This window comes from Sus scrofa, chromosome 6 (genome assembly GCF_054392235.1).
Source record: "Sus scrofa isolate SSC_HxYL_T2T_F1_AM1 chromosome 6, Sscrofa_HxYL_maternal_Yorkshire_Landrace_v2.0, whole genome shotgun sequence".
NCBI classification, from domain to species: domain Eukaryota; kingdom Metazoa; phylum Chordata; class Mammalia; order Artiodactyla; family Suidae; genus Sus; species Sus scrofa.
The window spans coordinates 145,896,575-145,910,397 of NC_139388.1; the positions used below are offsets into that span (position 1 = coordinate 145,896,575).

General features: G+C 35.8%; 1 protein-coding gene across 2 annotated transcripts in view; it reads left to right on the top strand.

The window, feature by feature from the left end:
- NEGR1 (neuronal growth regulator 1) overlaps nucleotides 1-13,823 on the top strand; it is an 865,843-nt gene that overhangs the window by 680,311 nt on the left and 171,709 nt on the right. The window lies entirely within an intron of this gene.

Here is a 13,823-nt window from a genome sequence, read left to right on the forward strand (position 1 = left end):
ACTCAGAGACATTTAAACACACAAACTTCTGGGATTTGAAAACTCTTTGGAATGGTACAGTTATCCAAAAAAGTCATTGTGAATCTCTAAAATGGGAAAAACGGCTTTCTTAAAGTTCAGATGAAGTGAGTTGGAGAGATAGCAATCTGTCCCTCGATAAGAATTCCTGCCATATTATCACCAGGTCTATGGATGGGAGGGTCTTCAACCTCTAAACTGATCCCAGACTAGTGGCTGTTCCTAAGGAGATGTAATATTGGCCTATAACATCCTAAAGAATTTTTAAAAATCTGTTGTTGAAAATTAGCCTTCCCTATAGTCAAGAGAGTATATAAAATTTGCTTATTTTCTTATCCAAGAGAAAGGAATTAAGATTCCAAAGGGTCTGCCACTTGTGTACGTGATATGTGGAATATGCCGTGATTTGTATCCATGAATAGTTAATATGCTCAAAGACAGGGTAATCAGAAATGACAGCACTCCAGTAGAGTGTTAACCACTGATAAGCAGGCCCCCACCCATGACTATTTGGGATAAATCTTGATTCTATTAAAATCTACTCCTGATTTGTAATAATCTACATTTTACAGGTCACCAAGAAGATAAAAGGCAAGACATTGTAGTTTAGAGCCTTGTCATAACTAAGATCATCCAAAAAGGAATGCAACACTTTTTGGTGTGTAAATATTTTTGAGTTTCTCATAAAGGGAGTCAAGCAGGTCTTACTTTGAATCATAGTTTTACCAGATATAGTGATGGGATTTTATGTAAATTACCTAAGTACCAAAGCTTCAGTTAATTCATTTATAAAATGAGGGTGATAATAGCTCCCACCTACAGGATAAAACTTAAAGGGGATGATGCATGTAAAGCACTTAACACTTAGCCTGCATCAAAGCAAGCATTTAATAAATGTCAGCCATTGTTATTATGTCATATCTCCCATGAACATTCAGTTCAGTTCCTTTCAAAAACTATATATATGTAGATGGCTGAACTTATCTGATGATTGACTGCCCAGTACTTTACTGAGTGTTTAGATGGCAAATTGTCATTGGTAAACCAGAGAGAAGGCATGCAAATTTGATATAATGTCCCAACTCTAGCTCATAACTTAACCTCATTCCCTGCCCAGTTCATTCCTTGAACCACACTTTGTGGTACTCATTCTAGATTAAATATGATGTTTGCAGCATAGAAGTTCAGACATCTAGAAGATTTAAAGAGTAAAGGGCAAAAGTAAAACAATTGTTTCATTATGAGGTTCTGATAATTTATTCAATAGAAATATTCATATTGAATTTATTCAATAGTTATAATATATAATAGTTATATATTTTGCCCACAGTGTACAAAGTTCTATTCTAGATGTTGGAAAGAAAAGTATTAATAGAATGAGGAGTTCCCATCACATCTCAGTGGTTAACAAACCTGGCTAGTAACCATGAGGTTGCGGGTTCGATCCCTGGCCTTGCTCAGTGGGTTAAGGATTGGGCATTGCCATGAGCTGTGGTGTAAGTCACAGATGTGGCTCAGATCCCAAGTTGCTGTGGCTGTGGCATAGGTTGGCAGCTACAGCTCCGATTTGACCCCTAGCCTGGGAACCTCCATATGCCATGGGTGCAGCCCTAAAAAGACAAAAAGACAAAAAAAAGTATTAATAAATGAGAATTTCATCCTCAAAGAGTTTTCAGATGCATAAGAGGAGTGGTACAAGGAGCCAATAAGTATGATGCAGTATAATCAACACTAGTATGTGAGGGCAGAAATTCTTAATCCAGTTTGAGTGCTGTGAAAGGACTGTCATCTAGAGTAAGTAATATCACTGTATGAATTATACCTAAGCTACAACTCGAAATACTATTGTAGTCATCATTGTCTTAGTTTCAGAGGCAGAACATTGCAGAATTTATACAATAACAATCATGAGCACAGTGTACAGTGGTATAAATGAACAAATGAGACACTCACTGTTAATGACTCAAGGCAAGCTCTAGAGGAGATGCCCCTTGAAATAAGGATGTGATTAGGTTGAACCTGGTTATGGGAATGGGAGAGAGAGAAATACTCCTGTATGAAACAGCTCATGTAAAGACATGGCAGCATGAAGCCATCTGATACATTGAAAGACAGGATGGTATTTTAATACGGTTAAAATAAAAGGTGGGAGAAGAGAGTGTTGAGAAGATGAGGCTGGATAAGTTGGTGGTATTAGGACAGATAGGTCTTCAGATAAGTTTGGGCTTTTTCTTTTGGTTTTAGAGAGCCATTGACACATTTTAATAAAAGAAGGATATAAACAGTTTTCATTTCTGAAATAAATCCTCAGGCAATTTGGAGGGATAAGCCCAGATAGTAGACTTACAAGATGATAATTGTATAAAAAGAGCAGGGATGAGAGAGCTAATTAGGACAGAGAGTTAAAGACTAAATCTGAAGAGAATGGGAAGGGAATTATAGGAATCTAGATAACACTCAGTGTTTAGTTTGGGTGACATTAACCAGGATAGAACATGAGAGGAGAATTTAGGAAGGGAGAGGTTGAAAGAGAGAAGTGAGTTTAATGTTTGACTACTCAGTTGGAGGCAATGTCTAGTAGATAGCTATACTTTATAAAGTCCAGAATGGAGATAGGATTTGGAAGTGATCAGCATGGATGTGGTGGTCTCTACTGTGAGAGTGAGTAAGATTTCTTATAAAGGCATATAGAGTGAAAAGATGATCAAAGACTGAAATCCCAGTAAAATCAGCATTGACAAGTGAGCAGAGGCAAGGGAGGATCCTGTAAAGGCATGTGGACTCAGTTGGGTGAAGATGCCAGAGGAGGATCAGGAGGAAGCCACAGGAGTAGACCCATCCAAAGAGAGAAGCTCCATGGTGTCCGGTGTTACATCGAGCTAGAGACAGTCTGAAAATCAACCCCATCTCTGACAATTGATAGCTATTGGTGATCTTTTCCAAAGCAGATTCTGTAGAAAACTGTTATAGAAGCCAGATTAAATTTTAATTAATGAATGAATTAAATTTAATAGGTAGATGAAAGAATAGCGACATGGATAGTAAACTACTCTTTCTATAGGCTAGGCTCAAAAAGGAAGAGCACAGGCTGATGATCTGCCTTGATGCCTCAGCAGCTGGCCTGATATGGTTTCTTTTCTGATTAATAGACCAAGTGTATATCAACAACTCCCTGACCTGCAAAGGTGCTATACCCCAGTCTTTGATGAATGATGTTTCCTATGTTCTGTGCTTTTCTGCAAGCCTCCCTCCTTCTAATTTCTTAGCCCCTTTCTTATATCTTTCTTGGGTCCCAGAGAAGCAAGAAAGGGCTTTGATTTAATATGAAGTCACCTTGAATTAGTTTGCCTTCCACGGGCTATAGGTTTTAGACTATAATTGTAACAGGACCTGTAATTCTAAGCAGAGATGTTAGTAATGTAATCAATAGAATTACTTCAGGTAGAGTATATACTTTATCAAGTAAGGGGAAAGCAAAAATATGGTGGAAAAACTAAAGAAAACTAGTATACAATGAATCCCTCATCCTCTAGATTACCTGTCCAGAAATTTCTGATATATGTCTGCATTAAAAAAGTCTCTTTGTGAGACAGAGGTAGGGAAAGAGACAAAGACACACACATACACACACACACACACACACACACACACACACACACACACAAAATGTTCTGCAGATCACTGTAGATCAGCCTCAGGGAACAATGCTTTAACAATCTTAATAGTGGATGACAGCGTGTCAACTATTCATAGCAAAATTCCTTATTAAGTAAAAAATTTAGGAGTCAGAATTGTTGGGGATTTTATTATTATTTTTCAATTGTGTTTTTTGCTTCTTGAAAATGAGCAAATGAAAGAGATGATTCCTTTAAGTCTTCTCCTTAAAGAACATGAACTGAATGGTCCCATCCTGCCATCTATGGGTCCAATTCATCAAATGTACATCATCATTTGAGCAGTAACTTAGTAACCAATAAAAGTATTTTTCATAAGTAAAACACATATGTACTTTGTTTCCTACTTTCTCTAAAAAAGATACTCATTATGGAACATATATTAAAAGAGTCACAATCTGAAAGGAAATAAAGATAATTAAGAAGGAAGAAATCTCAGAAATCTACTAACAAAATGCATAAAATTAGCTTTGGTTTAATACAATCTTCTCATGAGACCTAATATATGAAAATATTTGGGACAATTCAAGCTTTAATATTAACAGAATCTTTTCTTACAATTCCAAATAGATACAATAATATTGCTACTATATATGTTTGCCAAACCACCCTTTAATGTGTTCCCCAAATTATGGTATCGAATATTCTGCTAGAATTTAGGTTCTAACGATGCTATAGGGACTTTTCTCCTTTTCTTGTGTGTGTGTGTGTGCCTGCACGCATGCACACGCATACACGCACATACATATGCACACTCATTTATTCAGATAGCAAAGTATTTGCCTCAGAAATATTACACACAAGATATTCAAAAGACTCACCAAAACTTTGTCTTTTTCCTGCCTTAGCAACCCTACAGAGACAATAATAAAGTTCCAATTTTAAATGCTTTATACAATCAAGTGCTATTTAACTTTCTGGAAAATCTCTCATTTTAGAGAATATTTATTCCTAGTCTAATTTGATGGACACCTCCTCTTTGAGATTAAAAAAAAAAGTCAGTAGCTGTTATCCAAAGGGAAAATGGGAGAGGCTATTGGAGAAAGTAAGAATGTGGGTAGCACAACAGTTTTTCCCTGTTTAGATCTGACTGATGCAGGCAAACTTTATTTTTTGACTGATTTGTTGAATATGGAACCAGCTGTGCCCTTGCAAGTAATATTTCAGCTCTCTGCTTGCTTCAAATGTCCCCACATGCCACTAAGCAACTGTATGGGCTCTCTGTTACTTTTGCCTGTTATAATGAAGCCTGATTCCATGTGAAAGGTGATACTACAAATTTGAATGATTCATATTTTAGATTGAAATTGATCTCCCCTCCTGCAACTTAAAAGAGGTTTGGTTGAAAGAGGCAGTAATAAATTTAGACTTGGTGATTATTGAAGACAGCATGCTATGCAAGCCAACTTGCTTTATTCTCACAGCTTTATGATGTTAATGGGCACCTTTTCCTGGATGCTCTAGTAATAAATAGTTGACAAAAATTAAGTTTGCAGGTATAGGTAGATGTTGATATAGCTAAATCAGCCTATCAGATGGCACTCTACTATACTCAGATATGCATGCACAGTCCTAATTGTTGCATGAATAATGGATGTATACAGATTTTCCAAAATAGAATATGAATGAAGCAAAAGGAGTTTTTTGCTCCCTGACCTTATTTCTAGATCCTGTGTGTATTCTCAAGAGACTAGACCCCAAATGGTCATTCATGCCCATACTTAAGGGGAGATATCCAATAGTTTGAAGACTTACAGGACATTTGGTCCTATACAGAACAACCACAGAACAGTTTTGGTCTACACTAAAAGGTCCTTGAAATTTGGTCCTGTTCAAAACATCCATGTATACATTTGGTCCATGCAAAATGGTTTTGGGCAGATCAAATAATCAGAGACCTTTTGGCATGGACCAATGTCTTATGGACAAATGTCTTATGGACATTTTGGACAAGGCCAAATGCCTGCTAACCAGTTGAAGCAGTTAGAATAATTGTTGAAACCCGTGGTTTTCCAGTTTACCAAACTGCCACAACTGAGAACCAAATACAGATGCTAACAGAGCTTTAGTCATCCATGTCAAATGACAAAACTTGAGAGTTAGAGTAGGTCTCAGGTATTACCTAGTCAAATTTTTTTCAAACTTTTTAGAGCAATGGATTCTTTTCTTTCCCCAAATAAAACCTTATGCAAATGTTAAATATATAACAGATAAAAATTGGAGTTCATTTGGTTTTTTGGAGGTAAAGCTGGAAAATCCTGTCTCCTTCCTTAATATCATAGTAATCTGGAGGTCTGTCAAAAAGCCATGGAGTCCCAGAAAATTAGATTTGAACCAATCTTTTGCTTTGGAGGTGAAGGAATTGAGACCCAAAGAAGGTGACTGAGAACCCAGAGCTGTACATTGTCACAGCAGGTCTAGAGCTAGAATTTACTTAGTCTCTCCTACTCTTTTTCCAGGTTCTTTCCACTCTCCAGGCCAACCACCAAAAGCTTTAGAATCAAAATGAATTGAAACCACAATCCTGCATGTATGCAGTATCCTGGACAGTTCTCTCAAGTCCAGACTTTGAATCTCAGTTGCCTCACCTATAAAATAAGGAAAATAACTTGGTTTTATAGGATTGTGGTAATGATTAATTGTGATAGGATGTGTAACATAGAATATATAGAATTTATTCCAGAGGACGTGCTCACTAAATGTTGTTTCCTTTTCTTTCCTCTCTATCATATGCAATCCAAATGTTGAAGGGGAAACCAAGAGAGGCTTGGATCTACATATCCTCAGTAACTCTATAACTTGATCTCATTGAATATCCAAGAACAGCATTAGTTCTTTGAGGCATTTATTAAGAGACTTATGTAAATTGCTATGATACTGTCTTTTTTTATTAGAATTATTACTTAAATCAGCCATGCACATAAGCATTTCACTTATGATGGGGGGAAGAAAGTGGTCAGGTTGATAGAGAGGGTTGTACAAGATTAACTACTCTACTGATGTGTTTCTCTCAGGTTAAGAGGCAATTTGACAGCTGTATCCTCAAGCTACTGAGGTAGCGTACACATCCCTATAGCTGACAAAGGGTCAGTAAATGCCGAGGGATAAGGGAGCTTTGGTATTTGCTATTGTCAGTGATCAGCCTTAAAATGTAGCCAGCTTGTGGAAATTAGGTACCAAAAAATCAAAAAGAATTTCACATTTAACCACGAAATGTTATTAGGAGCTCTTGCCTAAGAGTCAGAAAGTTTAAGGTCTGGCCCTTGCTTGGAGAGGTCCTTAGGCTAATCATTTAACTCTCGTCTCAGTTTCTTCATTTGTAAATGAGGAGAATAGAATTTCTAATCTCCAAGTTCTCTTTTAGCTGTAATGCTTTAAAATTCTAAGAAATCTTTCTATACTTTTAAAAAGTAATATTTATGTATGGATTATTATTAAAAACAGTTACACTTACTCCTTAACAAAGTAGAAATGCTGTCAATATTTTTCCCTTCTGTATATTTTTTTGTCATTGAGCTCAAAATTATTTTTTTATTGACAGAAAAAATTGTATTTTAATGTGTTTTGCTCTTTGGTGAGTTTCCATAAAGTTTAGCTAATGGCACTGCTGGCCTAATCATTTTGTCATCTCTACAAAGAATTTTACTCTCCAGGGAAATTTCCTGTATGTTCACAGTTTCAATTCCGTTGGCCAATAACCTGTGAAAAGGCCCTAGAATAAACCTCCTTGCTTGCTATTTTATTTCACAGAGCTCTAACCCTATAACAACTTAGGCCAAAATGTGACCCTCTATGTAATAGGTGTTGTCACCATTAAGACTTTGTAAAAATGAGAACATGCCAACATTTCCAGCCTAAAGAAAACATATAGCAGCCTCTACCTTCACCAGTGCCTTTTCTCTAACAGAACAAACTGAAGGTCCTATGAGAGATTCCCTCCCATTATTTCTAAGAATTCTCTTAGAGAATATTTACCCAGCATGCACTCGTTCCCCCGAGGCTGTGACTAGATTTGAAGCATGATCTAATGGTTTGAGCACATGATAAGGTAGCTGTCTGAGCTGCTCTCCTACCTCCGCTTCTGAACTGTGATTTCTTTTTCTGAAAAATTTCTATGTGGCCCCTAATATAAGATCCAGGGATATGTGTGAAGAAAAAGATAATTACGAAGTGCCAAGTGCCATTATTATTAAACTTACCATTTCTCCTCAGGCAATGTGAAACATAGTTAATAGAATATATCAACCAAAAGGAAAAGTAAAGTGAAATTGGCTCTTTTTTCCTGTTTTGATGTTCTAGATAAAGGGAATGAGAGGAAGAATTAATTGTGAAAGCAATGATATTTCAATGGGCCACACTTTCTCTAAAGCACTATAAATTCCATTTTAGTGGCCATAAAACTGCTGGGGAAGGGACTGAAAAATCACATGTCCTCATTGAATGTGTCTATTCAGCATAGGCCGGATTTCCTTGCTTATAAATATAATTCAACTGGTATTTCTCTCCAGAGACACTAATCAGGTATCTGTCCAGTATACATTTAAGTACGATTTGAATAAATCAAGCAAGACTTGCTGGTATGGAAATGTTGTTTCACCTATGGCATGGCCAGAAATTTTTAGTAGGTAGGATTTTTTTTTTTCCAATTTTATCCTTTTTTATAAAAATAAGCTTTCTCTTTCAACAGTTTAAAGGCAAAGAAGTAATTTGAGTTATCCAGCTCTAAAATGCAGTATTAGATAATCACATGCTCTTCGGTTTCTTTTCTTTGATTTTTTAAATCAATCCAATTAGTGCATATGCAAAGCAGCCTAATTAGTGAGGCAGATTATAATTCTTGTCAAAGAACCGTTAGAGTCACCACTCAGTCCACTTAGAAAGGCACAAGTTTTCTAAAATACTTGATAAGACAGCATATTTTCCTAAAACTGGCAGGATAGTAACCTATGTTTTAAGAATCAGTGGTCTTACCTAAAGGGAAATTATATTTTCTAAAAAAAAAAAAATCACAACTGCTTGGGAGCACTATATTTTGTGATGTAATAACATGCTTACCCAAATATAGATAAGATCTATAATCAACCTATTTAACTGAATAAACACATTTTCTAGGAAGACTCGCAAAAGCTCTGGATGCACAACTCTGCAGGCGTGGCTGTGCTGGAAAAAGATAGATTGAAAAGGTTCATTTCTCTCAAGCCAGCATGTTGCCTGTTGGAGTCGGTATCTGACATCCCTTCTTACACCCATTTTGCTTCAAACTTCAAACCACCTGTGTTTCCCCAACAGCCGTCCTACCAGCAGCACCTGAAACAATGTCTCATATGCCAAAATATTCTTCGACTACCACATATCATTATCATAACTTTCCATCTATTATTTACTTTTCCTTGTTAGCATACTCCCTGGTTCTCCCTCTTATTCTCATGTAATTTTAAGAAGATTTAAAAAACTACTACTGACTCACATATTATTTTTTACTTTCTGGATCATCCCCTCTTGTTTTTCCTCTTCCTTTCTCTCATTGTTCCTCAGCTCCTGGACTTAATCATCTCCAAAACAGATAGGTAGATGCTTCTCTAACCAGGAATATAGGTTCCAGATAGAAACAAACATCCTCTGAATAGGCAAGCTCAAAATTGCTTTCGAAAGCTTCATCACTGAAAATGTAATCAAACTTAGCTCACCCCAAATTGATTTAAGTTGCAGCCTAAGGGCCAACCTTTGACCAGGGCAGCATTCACACTTGCATCGATTCTGACTGCAATCGAATTACTCAGGCAATTCTGTGCACTTTCAGCTTTAGCCCTGGAGTGCAAATGGCCAATTTGGGAAGCAACTTGGTTGTGCTTGAAATTTGCAGGAAGATTTTCTCATATGTTCCTAGGAAAAAGCAGGCTTACTTTTTAAAAACATTTTTAGTCACAGAATGGGCTGCCCAAAGGATATTTTATTGGTTTTTAATGTTTGTTTTGATTTGAGAAAAACTTGCTTCTCCCAAAGAATCCCAGCTGACTTTGAAAAGATGAGTTTGTGTACTAAACTCATCAGTAAGTGTGTGAAAATTTAGGGGAAATGAAAATTAATTAGGTTAAAAAAAAGCAATATAATATTCTGCTATTAAATAAGAGGAGATGTCACAGTGGGTTTTGTAATTCTAGAAGCAAAAATGAAAAACCAAACTTGTTTACTGTGATGGAAGCAAAACAACCTTCTTCATAGAATTGTATTCTGTGACAATATCTCCCAACCTTCCTCTCTAAAATATTTCATAAGATTGGAACAAAAAACATTATAGATACTCTTCTAGGGTACAGCAGACTTCTGTTATGCATTTCCATTTTTCCTGTTTACCTCCTTATATTACCTACTAATTGTATATCATCTCCCTTCCTCGCAAAACTCCTTTTAATTTCACATAAACCTTACTATCTTTATGTATTTATTTTACTTATTTATAATTATATGATAGATTTCAATTTTATACCTTACAAAAACTCCCCCATGTTTCTATTCAGACTTATCAAATAGTATTTTGGTGGCTTCACTGTTTATATGTTTAGTAGTGTCTTGGTAAATATCTAACTGAAGTGCATGTGTATCACAAAATTTACAAATAACAGTAAAACATAGAATATACTGTATCGTAAATTCCATCTAACCAATTTCTTCTCATAGAACACTTTCATTGATTTTTGCCAAAATCATGTAGCTTTACCCAACCTTTGGTTGCAGTTCAACTGTGACTTGACAAATGGAATTAAATTCCAACTCTAAGGATTATTCTGTCATGAAGATGGGTTGGTATTTTAATTTACAGTAACAAATAAGATGAAAGTAACTTCTTTGTTGAAACAGACAATAGTTTTGGAGTCCTGAAAGAAACTTCTCTTAATTTCTTTGTGCTGTTCACAATGTAATTTCTACACACAATATATATTTTATGTTTAATCTAGTCTAGACAACAACAACAACAAAATCAACCCCTATTTTGGGGCATTGCCGATTTCCATGGTGTCAGTATTCCCATTATGGCACATTTCAAGCTACCAAGTGGTGTTTCTGAATGCAGAGTTGGGAAATATGTACAGTATCATACCATTGTATAATATTTTCATCATTGAGGCATAATGTAGAAAACCTTAAGATCATAGATAATAGTAAAAATACAGTAAAATACTTTTGAAATAATGAGTTTTGAGTAATTATTACATGTTTTTAATATAATTTAAGTTTGTATAATTTAATTTTAACAATGGCCATGTTTAGTAAACTGCTTGCAGAGTTCTTTCAAATTTAACATTTGGGTCTCATGGCCTGGCACAAGCCAGTTTCAGCATGCTACTACCTACCTGAGTGAATATAAAGGAACATGTGGCTTCTCTATATACAAAAGGGATGATTCTAGGAAAATTACATAAGCTCTCTCCATTGCACCCCTGTAAAATGGAATTAGTAATACTTGCTTACGTGGAGGTGGAAGTAGGATCAACCCTTCATATCCATAGGTTCCATATCCACACATTCAACCAAGCATGAATTGAAAAAATTTCTTTACTCCCGGAAAATTCCAAAAATGAAGAACTTGAATTTGTCATGCAACCAGCAACCATTCATGTAACATTTACATTTTGGTATGTATTATAAGTAATCTAGAGATGAGTTAAAGTGTACGGGAGGATGTGTGTAGGTTATATGCAAATATTACACAATTTTATACAAGGGACATGAACATCTGTGGGTTTTGGTATCTGTGGTGGGTCCTGGAGCCAATCCCCTACAGATACCAAGGGATAAGTGTATCTTATATTAAACAAGCTATATATAAACCATTTGATCCATGGTAGCGATTCATACATTAGTTGTCTTTCTTTTTCCTCTTAAATAACTTCATTCCCCCTCATAATATCTATAAATTCCTTAACTTTACTGTGAAGAAGGGATGATTTGATTCAGTCCCTCCAAATCCACATAATGACCCTGATACAGTTGGATGTTATTCTCTCTCTGATAAGCTCATGCATATCTGAATTTCCAAGCATGCAGCGTTTCTTGTTTACATTTGCTACAACATAAACCATATCCTCTTAAAATGGACTCTGTCACTATGCTTCATTTTCACCCCACACTAGTTTTTGTTTGGTTTTTATTTTTTTATTTTTTTGTCTTTTTGGGGCTGCATCAGTGACATATGGAGGTTCCCAGGCTAGGGGTCTAATAAGAGCTGTTGCCCCCGACCTATGCCAGAGCCACAGCAATGCCAGATCTGAGCAACGTCTGCGACCTACACCACAGCTCATGGTAATGCCAGATCCTTAACCCACTGAGCAAGGCCAGGGATTGAACCCGCAACCTCATGGGATTCTGTTCTGCTGTGCAATGATGGGAACTCCCACCCCACCCTAGTTTTTTAAGCAACATTTTATAACGAGGCCTCAGGGAATGCTTATCTTGTAACATTTTAATGGTATGAAGCCAGAGAGAAAAACATATTACCCTGCAAAAAAGTTTTCAGTGTCTTTTATTAACATCACAATAGGTTCCAGATTCAATGTTATCTCTCCTTAAACCTGGCTAAAGTCAGGGGAGGAGGAATAGATATTTTAAGCTGCTTTAAAGTAGATGGAGTCAGTTCCTTTCCATATCACCTCTCTTCCCAAAATATCTTAAAATGGTTTGTTTTCTAAAAAAGACTCTAGTTTGTAGGGTAAATACTTTGGGACCTGAGATTAACTACTAATGCCATAATGTTAAAACTTTAGTATTTATTCACTTGTCAATTTATTGGCCATCTAAATGCCTCGTCCTAGTCCCTTGTTATGTTAGGAATCCAAAGGAGAGCTAATGAGATTCCTATTTTTTTTTATTTCTAACCTTTTGAAAACTGCTATTTTTGAAAGGGAAGTTGGGAACTCAAGAAGCTCCAAATAATATGGTCAATTTCTAGAGATGAGAGAGAGAGTGTGTGTGTGACAAATATGAATAGATAAAAGAAATACCATATGGCTGGAGCACAGAGGACAATTAAAGGAAAAATGGAAAGAAATGAGGAGGGAACGAAAGGCAGATGTTAGATTGTGAATGGCCTTGTAAGCAAATGCTGCCTTCTTCAGCATGTTACAGAAATGTCACCAGCCAAAAGCATTTTTTCGTATACTACTGATAGCTTTTAAAATGTGAGTGACATAAAAGACAAATACTTATTGCTAGAACATAATGATACTTTGCACAGTGATTCTTAAGATGCCTCACAATGCATGTGAAACAACCTCAGCTACTAAGATAAAGACAACTTTTGGTTTGAGCATTAATTTCTCTGTCACTTTTGGTACTCCTCAGGCATATATACTACTTATTTATCACCTCCTTGTATGTTTCTCGAAAATCATATATACTTGTGCCAATTTTAATTCAAGGAAGAACAATTACTTCCCTCTGTTGATCTATTGTGCTGATCAAATAGTAAAATAATTAGTACTGAACCATTTAATGAGATGTTTAACCTTTTTCTAACATATTCTTCCCTAATTTTTTTCTAGCACATTGTTAATCTATTCAATAATGTATCCTATAATTGTTCAGTCTAGTATCTTTTTCCTTCCAATTATACAGCATGTTGGAAGAAAGCTCTCCAAAGATACTTTGGAGCAAAATCTTCATCTCTGAACACTGTAATAAAGTTAAATATGCTTTCCCCTGAAGTAACCCATAGAGAACTCTCCTATATATATTTGTAACACTTTGTCTTTTGATTATAGAATCACTTGACTAGTAATATCTAGTCACATCACAGTAATAACTGATGGCTAAATTTTTTTTTTAAATGCAAAACATTATTTTAATTAGCAATCAGTATTAGCTATTGATGGACACCTCACCTAGGCACTTTTTTTTTTTTTTTTTTTTTTTTTTTTTTTGCCACTGAGGAGTTAATGTCTTTCTGTCCACAAGCACAAAGATCATGGGCGAGGGAAGAGGATATAAGTCTTCCAAACATTTACATTGCACAGCAACCTTAGTCGTGTTGTAGTGCTTGACTGTCACAGAAAAGGACATCTGAATTTCTGCACAGCAAATTGTGTGAAAACCACAAGAGCCTAATTTTTATTTATGTATTTATTTTAGCCTTCA